The following is a 12,657-nucleotide window of genomic DNA, read 5'->3' as shown; positions in this document are numbered from 1 at the left end:
AAATCAGCATGGCTTCTCTGAAAAGCTTTTAGTCCCACAATCTTTAGTAGTCAGCCTTTATATGTTCTTTATGAGATGGAAAAAGAAAGGTCAGACCTTAATATTTAATTTAGACATTGCCTGTTTACTGTTGTTGGGCCAAGACAACTTTAGGCCCAAGGGCATATGTGGAAATGAGAGGAATTCAAGTTGTGACACAAGAATAAAAAATAAGAAATATGAATAAATGGACTCACTGAAGTTATTTTCTTTTAATCGTACATTTAAGTACAATTAAAATGTCAGTTCCAGAGCTTTACATCAGATATGCACACACAAAACACCACACTACCCACATGCAATCCCCCATTTTCACATGTCACATGTACCAGGCAGACACACACCATAGACAAACACATCACAACCACACAAATGCATATATCACACACAATAGACATTGCATACACACACTACAAGGTTATACACACATAGCCACACACATATGCTATACACTCACACCCTCGCCACCCAGACATTTCTGTACACATTCACTTGCCAGGCTAAAATGAATAGGTGGAAAAGATAAAGCAGAACATTACATTATTTAATTACTTTTTCTCCACTGTATTCATTAACAAAAATTTGGTCTTGAAATTTCCAGGCTGGGCGCGGTGGCTCAGGCCTGTAATCCCAGCACTTTGGGAGGCCGAGGCAGGCAGATCACGAGGTCAGAAGATCGAGACCATCCTGGCTAACAAGGTGAAACCCCATCTCTATTAAAAATATGAAAAATTAGCCAGGCATGGTGGTGGGCACCTGTAGTCCCAGCAACTCGGGAGGCTGAGGCAGGACAATGGCATGAACCCAGGAGGTAAAGCTTGCAGTGAGTGGAGATTGTGCCACTGCACTCCAGACTGGGCGACAGAGCGAGACTCCATCTCAAAAAAAAAAAAAGAAAAAGAAATTTCCAAAGTCTCCACCTATATGCATAGGCCATGGTGAAGAGTAGGGCCTTAGATTTGCACTGCATTTTACTACACAACAAAAACTGTGCAGACCTATTGTTCTATCTTTATCTTAGCCATTCTGTTCACCACTTAGGCATATACTATCTCTCGTAATATTTCTAGAGTGATTTAGAATTTACACAGTGCTTTCACATAAACAGCCTCATGTAATCCTCACATTGAAGTACTGAGGTAAATATAACTACCCCATGCTGCACGTACGCAATCTGAGGCTCAGTGCATTTAAGTTCTTTGCCAAAGGACTAGAAACTAGGAAGAAACAGAGCTACAATTCTAAACTAAGTCAAAGACATTTGCTCTTTCTATGTGACTTTCCTGTCTGTACCCTCCCTACAAAGCAGTGCTGTGGATCATTGGAGACATTTCTGCACTTTGAACTGTTTGAACACTGCATCCTGTTTAACTTCTAGTTATTTCCACAAGATCTCACTGACACTGACTGTAAAATGACTAAAGTGCACAGACACAGTCATGACACCTACAGTTCCCAGTTCCATAGCTGATTCATAGGCAGATTGCTCCAGTTTACAGGATGGTCAGATATCTTTTCTGAGATGCTGATCATAGACAGGGACTTTGCCAGCCCTGGAAATGGTCAGTTTTATACTCTACCAAAGCAACCAATACATTGAAGGAATGGAGATTTCAAAGCTGAAAAATTTTCAGGTCATATACAATTTTTACACTGCCCCACACAGTGCCTACCATACTGGCACTTCAAATTATTTGTTGTATACATTGTGTGTATGAAATTAGGTGGCACTGAAGAAATCAGAAAATTCATTTCATTCATTTTACTACCAAGATTTCTTCATAATGGAAGTTAAGAGTCTTTCCTTCTTCCCTTAATTCATTTCCTTTCTTCCTTTTTTCCCTCCTTCCTTCTTTCTTTTGCATTGGCTAGCTTATTTATTTTATCTTTTAGCAAGGAATTATATGTACATTTACCTTACTTAAGTGATTGACTCTAAAAGTTACAAATGTCTGGGCCAGACGCGGTGGCTCACGACTGACATCCCAGCACTTTGGGAGGCCGAAGCTGGTGGATCACGAGGTCAGGAGATCGAGACCATCCCGGCTAACACGGTGAAAACCCATCTCTACTAAAAATACAAAAAATTAGTCGGGTGTGGTGGCGGGCGCCTGTAGTCTCAGCTACTCAGGAAGCTGAGGCAGGAGAATGGCATGAACCCAGGAGGCAGAGCTTGCAGTGAGCGGAGATCGCGCCACTGCACTCCAGCCTGGGCGACAGAATGAGACTTTGTCTCAAAATAATAATAATAATAATAACAACAACAATAAATAAAATAAAAGTTACAAATGTCAATTTCCTCTCTGTGTAAACCACACCATAAACAATGACAAAGATCAGACCATAGCAGAAGTTGTTCAGAAAAGTATTCCTTCCATGCAGAAAAGAATGATCATGCAGTAATTGAGAGAAGTTTCTGCTTAGAATTCACAAGCTTTCTTTCCAGTAAGTCTTGTCATTTATCAAAATGCCAGCATAGAAGTCTACTGTTCCTCTTATAAATAATAAGGAATTTACCACCTCACAATTCCAAATGAAGAAACCTATTATCTTGCGTTCATTTCCTGAATTTCTTTGCAAACAACCTCTCTATTTTGGGAGGCTGGACTCCCTTTCCAAAGTGGCTTTTTTTTTTCTCACTGTAGTGAAGTTATCTAAATTATAATCCTGTCAGCCAGTGAACATTCATATTTGTAGGGTATATTTAGATATCAGGGAATTTCCTTGTTGTCTAATTTCTATACATCCAAATGTTTGTATGAAGTTCAAATTTTTGACAGGCAATCATAGTCAATAAATATAAATAATGTATAAATAAGAAAGTACCACCACGTTTTTAAACTGTGCAAATTTTATTATTTGACTCACTTAAACCAGATGTTCTGTTTGGAATGTTAAATTCAAATGTCATTCTTAATGCACCTTTTACCACTTACTAATTGAGCATATAGAGGTTAGATATGTTCTGGACAATTAGCTGTAGGGAAATGTCATAAGAGGGAAATGCCATATTTTATTTAAAATGCAGAAGAAGAGAAGATAGTGTGCAGTGTTTTATTGAGAATGACTTTAAAAGGGGTTGGCTGAAGAGTGGCTGTCCAGGGTGCTGATATCCAGGAACTGTTAAGGGTGGAGCTAAGTGGAATGTGATCAAATTACCACCTATTCTCACTTTGTATGTTCTGCAGAGAGATAAAGATTAGTAATAGACTCTAACTCTAGAGATCCTCATACTCCTTCTCATTGAAGCTTTAATGCATATTAGTTCCAGTCTTTCAAAACAAAGACACAAAGAATGTATAGAATTGATGGAGGCAAAAGATGTGTATCTCAGGTGCCAAAAGTCAACTGAAGGTTTGTATTTATACAATTTAGTAATCATTTATTTCACTGTAAGTAATTGTGACTGAATACATAAGAGTTTCAGCTTTATTTTGCCGGTTAGTAACTATATGATCTCGGTAAATTCACCTCTCTCTCTGAATATGAGTTCTTTCACCTTTAAAATGGAATAATAATGAGGATATTTCATGATTTCCTTTCATTATCTCTCTCTACTTACCTAAATTAAAGCTTTCTAAGAGCAGAGATTTTAAAGTCTATTTGGTTCATTAAACAATCTGTTTAGACTAGTTTCCCAGAACACAGTAGGTACTCAATAAATATTTGCTGAGTAAATGAATTAGAAAGAAGAAATTTTATTAGCTTGAAACTAAAAATGTCCTTGGGTATCACTAAATTCTAGGAGACATATGGAAAAAGATAGTTAGATAAGTAAAAATAGAAAGTAAAACAGAGAAAGAAGAAAGTAAGAATTTAAGATAAAGGTTATGATGAATAAGGCAAAATTGGATAAAACCAATTAGTATCTGAGTAGCCACTTTGGAGTATGTATTTCAGGGACTATAACTCTCCACCCCAGATACTAATTTTGATAATGTGCACCTGTTAAAAAACTGCGATAACTAACACTAGACTCTGCATTACAGTAGGTACTTTGACCATTTATCATGTTTCTATAATTTTGTCAGAGAGTCATGCTTTGCCACCTAGGGTAAATACTTATTGAAGATTTGTGTTTCAGAGAAAAATTATCAATCTATCACTGAAGTCCCACCTTTAATTTTCTATCCAAAAACCTTAGCTTTGCAGACTGTCCAGTGTGACTCTGGCCTCTGTTTTTCACACTGCCCGGGAGAACTCTGGCTCATTCTTGCCTCTGTACTCTACTCATAATGTTTTTCCTTAGCAAGAAGAGTGGCTTTTTTCTTTTCACCTAACTAAATTCTACACATTTTAAGGTACACTCAAGTATCAGCAACTCTTATGATGATATTTCTCAACATCCCTTAATCTCTCCCATTAATAAGATTTCATGTGATTTAACACTGTACTACTCACTTTGTCATTTAAACGTAAATCACTTGATATCATTTAGTGGTTTTTCTTTGCATAAGTGTTTTATTACTATTTGAAGGTAAAGATATTTCTTATATTTCTATTGTATACTTTTAAATGTCAAATATATTTTTCTAATGCATAGATGGTACAAAATAAATACAGATTTGAAACAAACTGATTGTTTGAATTTCTCTTCACATATACTTGTCTTGAAGAACCATGAACAATTACATCTTGTTCTACACATGAGTTATTTAATGTTCTTCTGGTCAATGGGAGGTTCACTGCAATTTGGTATTTTGTTAATGACATATTTGACATGTTGGTGAATTTTCCTTACATACGTGGAAGATGCTAAGATGAACTCATTCTTAAAAACCTGAAGGGAGATGAGAATTTGAAAGGCTCTAAGTTAGAAATAAAGTCATTGAAAGGGAGCTTAATAAATTAAACAATCAAAAATACATTACAGCATATATTTTTTTAAAAATTATATAGGAAATTACTTATATTGAGACACTGAGATAACTAAAATGTCCCCTTCTGGCCCCCACACAGATTTTGACTCCTGTACCTGCCAGTGTGCTCCCTCTTACCCCCTTCATCTATCCTGTTTCCCTACCCAGGGCTTCCTCTCTATGTTCAGTCCGGTCTCTCCACCTCGGTTCAACTCCTTCCTCACATGGCTCTGATTTCTCCTCCTATTCTTCTATGGAAGGGAAATTATTCTTTTCTGGGATCACTGAAGACTTTGCTGATGAGTCCAGGTCACACTAAGCACAATCTTTACCTAACTTTACAAAATATAGTTTCTGTTGAATATGATTTAGCATCAGATTATTCCCATTCTTATACTAATCTCTGCTTAAGCCTTGTCTCTGTAGATAGATGGCAGACTGATCGAATGGATGGAGTGCCTAGCAGAAATTGAGTATGAAATAGGTGCACCAAAAAGAGTCTACATGGAAAAAAAAAATGTTCCTGTGCTTAGAATCACTCTCAGTACTATCCAGCAGATAAGGTCAATAGCAATCTTGTAAAGAGCTAAACTTTTTCTGAGAAATAATAACTGCTCCCACCTATTGAGTTATATTGTAGACACCATTTTCTCAAGTAAATTTATTTAATCCTAACAACTTTATAAAGTAAATATTGTTCTTAAACTCCATTTTACAAATGAAAAAAACTGAAGTTAAATCCTGCTAAAACCTAATAGCTAGGAGGTGATGATAATACAGTTTGAACTCAGGCAGACTGACTCCAGAGTCCTTCCTGCCTCTCGGGAGCTGATATCAGAGTCAAAAAGAGGAATAAGAGGAAACGAACTTCCTGCAATTGCTGTGCTTTCCAGACACACTATATGGCCATCTTATCCACTATTCAGACGTGAGGCACTCTTAAACTAAGATGTATATCTGATTGCAACACCAATAAAATTTCAAGAGTAGCCAACAACATAAAGATTAATGGTATTTACTGACTAGAAGAAAGGGAATTTTTCACAGTTTGGCAAAACCTTTCAGAGCAAAATTGTACCATTTCAACAAACAAAAGGATATGAGAAAATGAAGCCAAACAAAAGAGTGAGTGAGAAGGAAAAAAAGCAAGAACTTAAAAGGCAGAAAAGTGGAATTAGGAGAAAATATGATGAAGAATAAAGGCAGTGACCAAAAACAATGACAGTGAGAAACTGAGATGACCATGATAAAGAGAAAGGGAACAAAACACTGGGTAAAATAGCATAGCCCCTGAGGACTCTGGCTGTGTCAAGCTCTCTTGAGGATATCACAGGTAAAAATGGCACAAGTTCATGTCAGCAGGAAAGCCGCAACAGTCCAGCTGCACAGTCTAATAGAATTTTGTGATAATAAAAATAATTGATATTGGCACTTCCCAGTATGGTGGCCACTAGCCACATCTGGCTACTGAACCCTTGAAATGTGACTGGTGCAAATGAGGAATTAAGTTTTTAATATTTTGAAGTTGAATTAATTTGGATGTAACTAGCCACGTGTGGCTAGTGACTCCAGTAATGAACAGCAAAGGTCTATGGCTTCCAAGTGGCAAAGTGATTCTAGGGACTTCTCTAAAAAAGCATGTTCCATAACCCCCTCACTCTCTATATGCTGACCACATAGAAAAACATATGAACGTCTAACACTGAGATTCTGAGTGACCATGAAAAGGCTGTATCTTATTCTGTGTACTAAATATGATGGGTTAAATTGTGTCCTTCTACAATTCCTTTGTTGAAGCTCTAACCCCCAATAGCTCAGAATGGGACTGTTTTTAGATATGGTGCCTTTAAAGAGCTGGTTCAGTTAAAATGAGGCCGTTAGGGTGGCCCCAAATCTCATCTGGCTGGTGTCCTCATAAAAAGAAGAAATTCGGCCGGGCGCATTGGTTCACGCCTGTAATCCCAGCACTTTGGGAGGCCGAGGTGGGCAGATCAAGAGGTCAGGAGATCAAGACCTTCCTGGCTAACAAGGTGAAACCCCGTCTCTACTAAAAAAAAAAAAAAAAAAAAAAAAAAAAAAAAAAAATTAGCCGGGCATGGTGGCGGGCGCCTGTAGTTCCAGCTACTTGGGAAGCTGAAGTGGGAGAATGGCGTGAATCCAGGAGGCGGAACTTGCAGTGAGCCGAGGTCAAGTCACTGCTTTCCAGCCTGGGCGACAGAGTGAGACTCCATCTCAAAAAAAAAAAAAAGAAAAGAAGATATTCAGCCACCCAAATGGACACCAGAAATGTGCATACACAGAGGAAAAACCAAGTGAGGACCCAGCAAGAGAGTGGCCATCTGCAGACCAAGAAGACAGGGCTCAGAACCAAACCTACTGGCATGTTGGCTTGGACTTCCAGTCTCCAAAACTGAAAGAAAACAAATTTCTGTTGCTTAAGCCACCCCAGTCTGTAGTTTTTTGTTATGGCAGCCATAGCAAGTTATTACACTAAAGCAGTTAAAAACAAGTGCAATACATTTTTAAAACTTCAGTGTAATTTAAGTCAAAAGTTTTAGGCTTAGCCTTGGTTTATTTATCAAACCATATTTCTTGACCCACTCTTCAAAACTGAGAATGCACAGAATCTTGTAGTAGAACATTCAAAGGAGGAAACAAATTATAAACTACAATTACCTGCAGCTAAGGAGTATTTTACATGCTACTCAATTTAAATTCTAAAAGCTGTATTGATGACAGTTAAATAGTAGCTGCCTATGCAGGATGACAGGTTTTAAAATGGAACTCCTCCATGCAAGATTGAAGGGAAATTTCTGGTTGCTAGGCCCTGATTTGCTGCAGTGAAGGTCAACATTACTAAGTAGGGAATTTGCATTAGTGTCTGGGTGTTCCAAGAGCTGCATAAATTACCTATGCAATGGTCAAGCTCTTTCAAAGATCCCTGCTGGCAGAGATGGTGAGTGTGGGGAGGAGAGAGGGAGGCTCTCTCTCTTTTGCTTGTCAACAAAATATGTTGTCATGTTTTATCTCATATTTTTTCTTAAAATGAATGTTGTTTTCATACATATTTTGTTTTCTGTGATATGCTCTCATTCATCACATGATTGCTAGGCATGGCCGGACCTATAATACTACTTAGCATCTTGCAGATTATCAGCACATTATGACAAGACTCACTGTTTCTCTGAAATGTAAGGAGCTTTATAGGCTTGCCTACAGCTACACATTTCAATAGAAGTTTTCTATAAATTAGAACAAGGGCTACATATTTGGCAGCAGCTGATAAATAGGCAAATCTTACCTGGTAGACTAAAAATGTACAAATGTATTTACAGAGACTCAGGATTCTTACCAGAAATTTGTTTCCCCCTTATATCATGTTACTGATATACATCTCTAATTATGGGGATTTTTCTCAAGAAAAACCTCGTTTAGAATCAGAGAGGAATGACAGAAACTCTTGCATTCTCCTTGTAACCTTGACAGACATAGGGCAAGGGCAAGAAGAGGTATAAGGTGTCTTCAGAACAAAGGATAGCCTAGTTTTCCATGCTCAAGCTCACACAGTCTTCCTGTTGACTCCTCTTTTGGAGTCACTGTTAAAATGGTCTCTTCTCCAGGGTGAAATCATAAGTCGGCAAAATCAGTTTTTCATGTTCCCCGCCGCTCTCACGTGTTACTGTTCACAGTGTGAAGTCAGTTTGTTTGGTCAGTCCCCAGGGGCTGCCTAGGCCTTTAGTGTCTCTTTCTTGAGTTGCAATTTGACAATCAGATATTCTATTGCCTCTATGGTCACAAAATTCTAGCTAATAAATAACTCCTGCTAATATACTAATGGATTATAATGGATTTTTTAACCTTTCTAGGCATCATCTTTGTTATTAGACTCTTCTGGTGACAATGTTGCAGCTTAAATGAGTGATTTTTAATGAATGTAAGTAATTTGACTCCATGGTAAATTGTGTGTGTGTGTGTGAGAGAGAGAGAGAGAGAGAGAGGGAGAGAGAGAGAGAGAGACAGAGAGAGAGAAAGGAATTCTCTTTCAGATAGAGCTTTTGTTTCCTGTGAAATCCTGCTTCCTATGAAGCTGTCTGAAGTCTCCCTACCTTTGTGAAGGCTTTGTTTCAATGAGGGGGTACTTCATTTGGGCAGCTGGTCACTGGACATGAAGGGTTCTATTTGTGAGTAAAAAGGTGGCTTACACCCACAGTGGAAAATACCCTTTTCAGGCACCATTTTGTAGGTCAGGTACATAGTCTGTTTATCAGAACTAATATAAATACTGGAACCAGATAGACCTAACCTTTATTTTTAGAATGGGGATTTAAAGTGCAGTTGAGCTATTCAAGACACCTGTATCAGTTAAGATGGGCTAGGGAATGCTTCTGTAATAAACAACCCCAAATTCTTAGTGGTTTGTTGTAATAAAGTTTATTTCTCTCTTGTGCTATATATCCATCATGATGGGATAGGACCTCTGCTCCAAATCTCCTCACTTCCCAGGAACAAGACTGAGAAAGCAGCCATTGTATCAAATGCTGTCGACTGTCATGCCACAGGAAAGAGAGAGCTCTAGAAGGTCTCACATCAACAATTCAATGCTTAGCCCAGAAATGACATATGTTAGTTCTGCTCATAATTCATTGTCTGGAGCTAGTCACAGGGCTCACCCAGCCACAGGGGTCTCAGAAATGCCACTTCCATTTTCTTGTGTCTGAAAATGAGAAAAGCTGGACAGATTTGGTCAACAGTATGAATGACAACCACAGTACTCAAGAGACTCTTCTACTTTGGAATTTTATAAGAGCAAGCATTAGCTGAAATTAACTAGATATGCACAATGAAAGAACGGTATTCATATTACTAAACAGTTAAACAAATGCATAGTAAATTATAAATAAATCCAACAGGAGTGGCCAGAGAAGTATCTTTCTCCTATACCACTTTTAGATTATCTTATTTTGTTGTTCTGTCATACACTGTCTGCTTTGGTATTCTGGGCTACTCTATGTCAAACTGTCAGCTTTTATCAGAGCTGATGTATTACTTACAAAGAATTCCCAGTTTTTTATCTCCCAATGATAAAACTTTAATTTTTAATGCATGGAAACTTTCTTTCTTAATTATATGCACTTTAAGAGAATATATATTGCTCTGGTGATTTTTCTTATTATGTTACACAATAGAAACATGTGATTATGGGAAGCTCTGCAATGTGTTCCCCCCATCTGTGAATGTCTTCTACAGAAGGAGTTATAAATAAATATGATTAAATCATATGAACTTGCCATTTTTGCAGGTCAAACAGTTGAATATTGTCAATTTCATGTTTTAGTCTAATAAATACCTCCATGGCTTTAGATTTTAATAAACATCTTTTCAAGGATGAATATTGTCTTTCTCATTTAGTTACGATCCCTGGTAGGGGTCAGTGTGTGCATTATGAATTCAGAAAATCTTTTACTTTCATCAAGGTTCTGCTTTTCTTAGTTACATGGTCTTATGTGGGCTCTATAGCCTTCAGTTTCCTTGTGGGCATAAAAATAATATCAACCTGTTGGAGATATCGTGTGAACAGGATGAGACTGGGGATGTAGCACACATAACATAGTCTCTGGCATTTATTGAATGACCCCAAATGGTAGCTTTATACATTTTCTTCTCCCTTGCAAATACTGTATACTGCCAAGTTGCATTAAAAACTGCCTGCTTATAACCAAATTCTGCCTAGAGGATTCCTGATCAACTGTGCCATGTCCTTTGTGTATATGCTGCAGGAGCACTTACTGCTATCAAAATGGCCCAAAAAGGACAGTCGGTCTACAGACATGTTCTCACTGGGCCCCTTCACAGCCTCCACATCATGACAAATGCCTCTGAGTTCATCTAAGAGGGAGAAAGAACCTAGAATAAGGGCTAGAGAGGAATGATAGATAGATCTTGTATTTTCCTGGTAACCTTGACAGACACAGGGCAAGGGCATGAAGAGGTATAAGGCCTCTACAGAACAAAGGGTAGTCTACTTTTCCGTGCTCAAGCTCACACAGTCTTCCTGTTGATTCCTCTTTTGGAGTCACTGAGTCAGGAATGAGGTACGGTAATTTCTCAACTCCACCATTTCTCTTCCTTAAATAATAAATTGCATAGAATGAGTCCGTTAATGAGCAGATGAGAGGACCAGTGTGGGTTGCCAATCACCAGGAGTAATTGATATCTGCTTATCCCTTTCTCTTTCCTACTATCATGAGATACATGTTTGGTAAGAATTCAGTATTCTTACAAGTAACATTCATTCCTTTATTGATTGGCATTTACCAAACTGAGAAAGAACTCTAAGAGAGTTTTAAATTCACATTAATGATAAGAAAACATTAGGACAATTCAATTTTCTCTAATAGCTAACTTGAGACAACACACAGAGTTCGTGGAATATCCATTCTAATTTCTCCTGTCTGAATCATGATTGCTCAGAATTAAAGATCATAGCCGCATGATTTGAGATAAATAGGATGTAACTACAATGGCTATTTAAGACATTGTATTTCATATACTTAGAAATTCATAGCACACAGAGGGGGTATTATTTTCAAATTCCTGAATTCATTAAGATATTTACAAATCCTAATATCAATTATATTTTTATGTAATTCCTTTCTTAAAGAAGTTACAAGTACATGTGAATAAGGTCTCAGTTTTTAAAACACCCTACTGAGATAGGAAGGGATTTTATCTCTAATTTTATGTGGTGTCTAAGTCACTTTTGAAATAGAAATAGAGTTGCTTAAAAGTCAGTAATTTTACTTTTATCATGAACACTTATTAGCATTTTTCAACACTTCATGAACATTGAGGGTTATGGAAAATTAACAAATTCAACAGGCAAATGGAAATTGATCAATATTAGAGAAATTGATGATAAAGTTTTCTTTATGCATGAGAACCAGCTTCTCTCCCTCAGATACTCAGAGGCACCAAGATACCTCTCCACTACCTGGGCTGGGCTGCCTGGCCCTGTATGACAAGAAAGGCCCAGGGCCACTACCCCAGAGTCTGTAAATCCATGTGTAGCCAATGCTCCATTGTGTTGTGGTGGAGCCTATTCTCCACCAGGAACAAACCAGACCATGGATATAGATACAGTTGTGTATCGCTTAACATAAGTTCTGAGAAATGTGTTGATAGGCAAGTTCATCAATGTGCAAACATCACAGAGTATACTTTCACAACCTCCATGGTATAGCCTACTATACACTAGGCAATATGGCAGAGCCAATTGCCCATAGGCTACAAACTTGTACAGTAGTTACTGTACTGAGTACTGTGGGCAATTATAACACATTGCTAAGTATTTGCATATCTAAACATATCTAAACATAGAAAAGTACAGTAACAATATAGTTTTTTAATTATATGGGATTGTGCAGTCCATCATTGACAGAACCATCCTTATACAATGCATGACAGTAACTGAATGCCATACCTGGAAGCAAGTCTTAGGCTATTAATGTTTCTAGCACAATGAGCTTCATCAGAAGAAAGAGTCCATGACAAGCTATATCCTTTTTCAGGATTCCCCCACAGAAGCCTACTGATGGAATCAGATGAGTCACATGATTTTCCCTCTTCCTGGTTCAATAGGAGGCATTGTCTCTCTGCCAGTCTCCCTGTGGGAGTTCAATCAATATTAATTGAATGAATGAATGAACTGACATGAAGTATGTGGTAGATGATACTAAAAGACTTGCCTTGCAATGGTCAT

This window comes from Macaca thibetana, chromosome 4 (assembly GCF_024542745.1).
Source record: "Macaca thibetana thibetana isolate TM-01 chromosome 4, ASM2454274v1, whole genome shotgun sequence".
Taxonomy (NCBI): Eukaryota; Metazoa; Chordata; class Mammalia; order Primates; family Cercopithecidae; genus Macaca; species Macaca thibetana.
The sequence above is the reverse complement of the archived record's forward strand: the minus strand, read 5'-3'. Positions refer to the sequence as shown.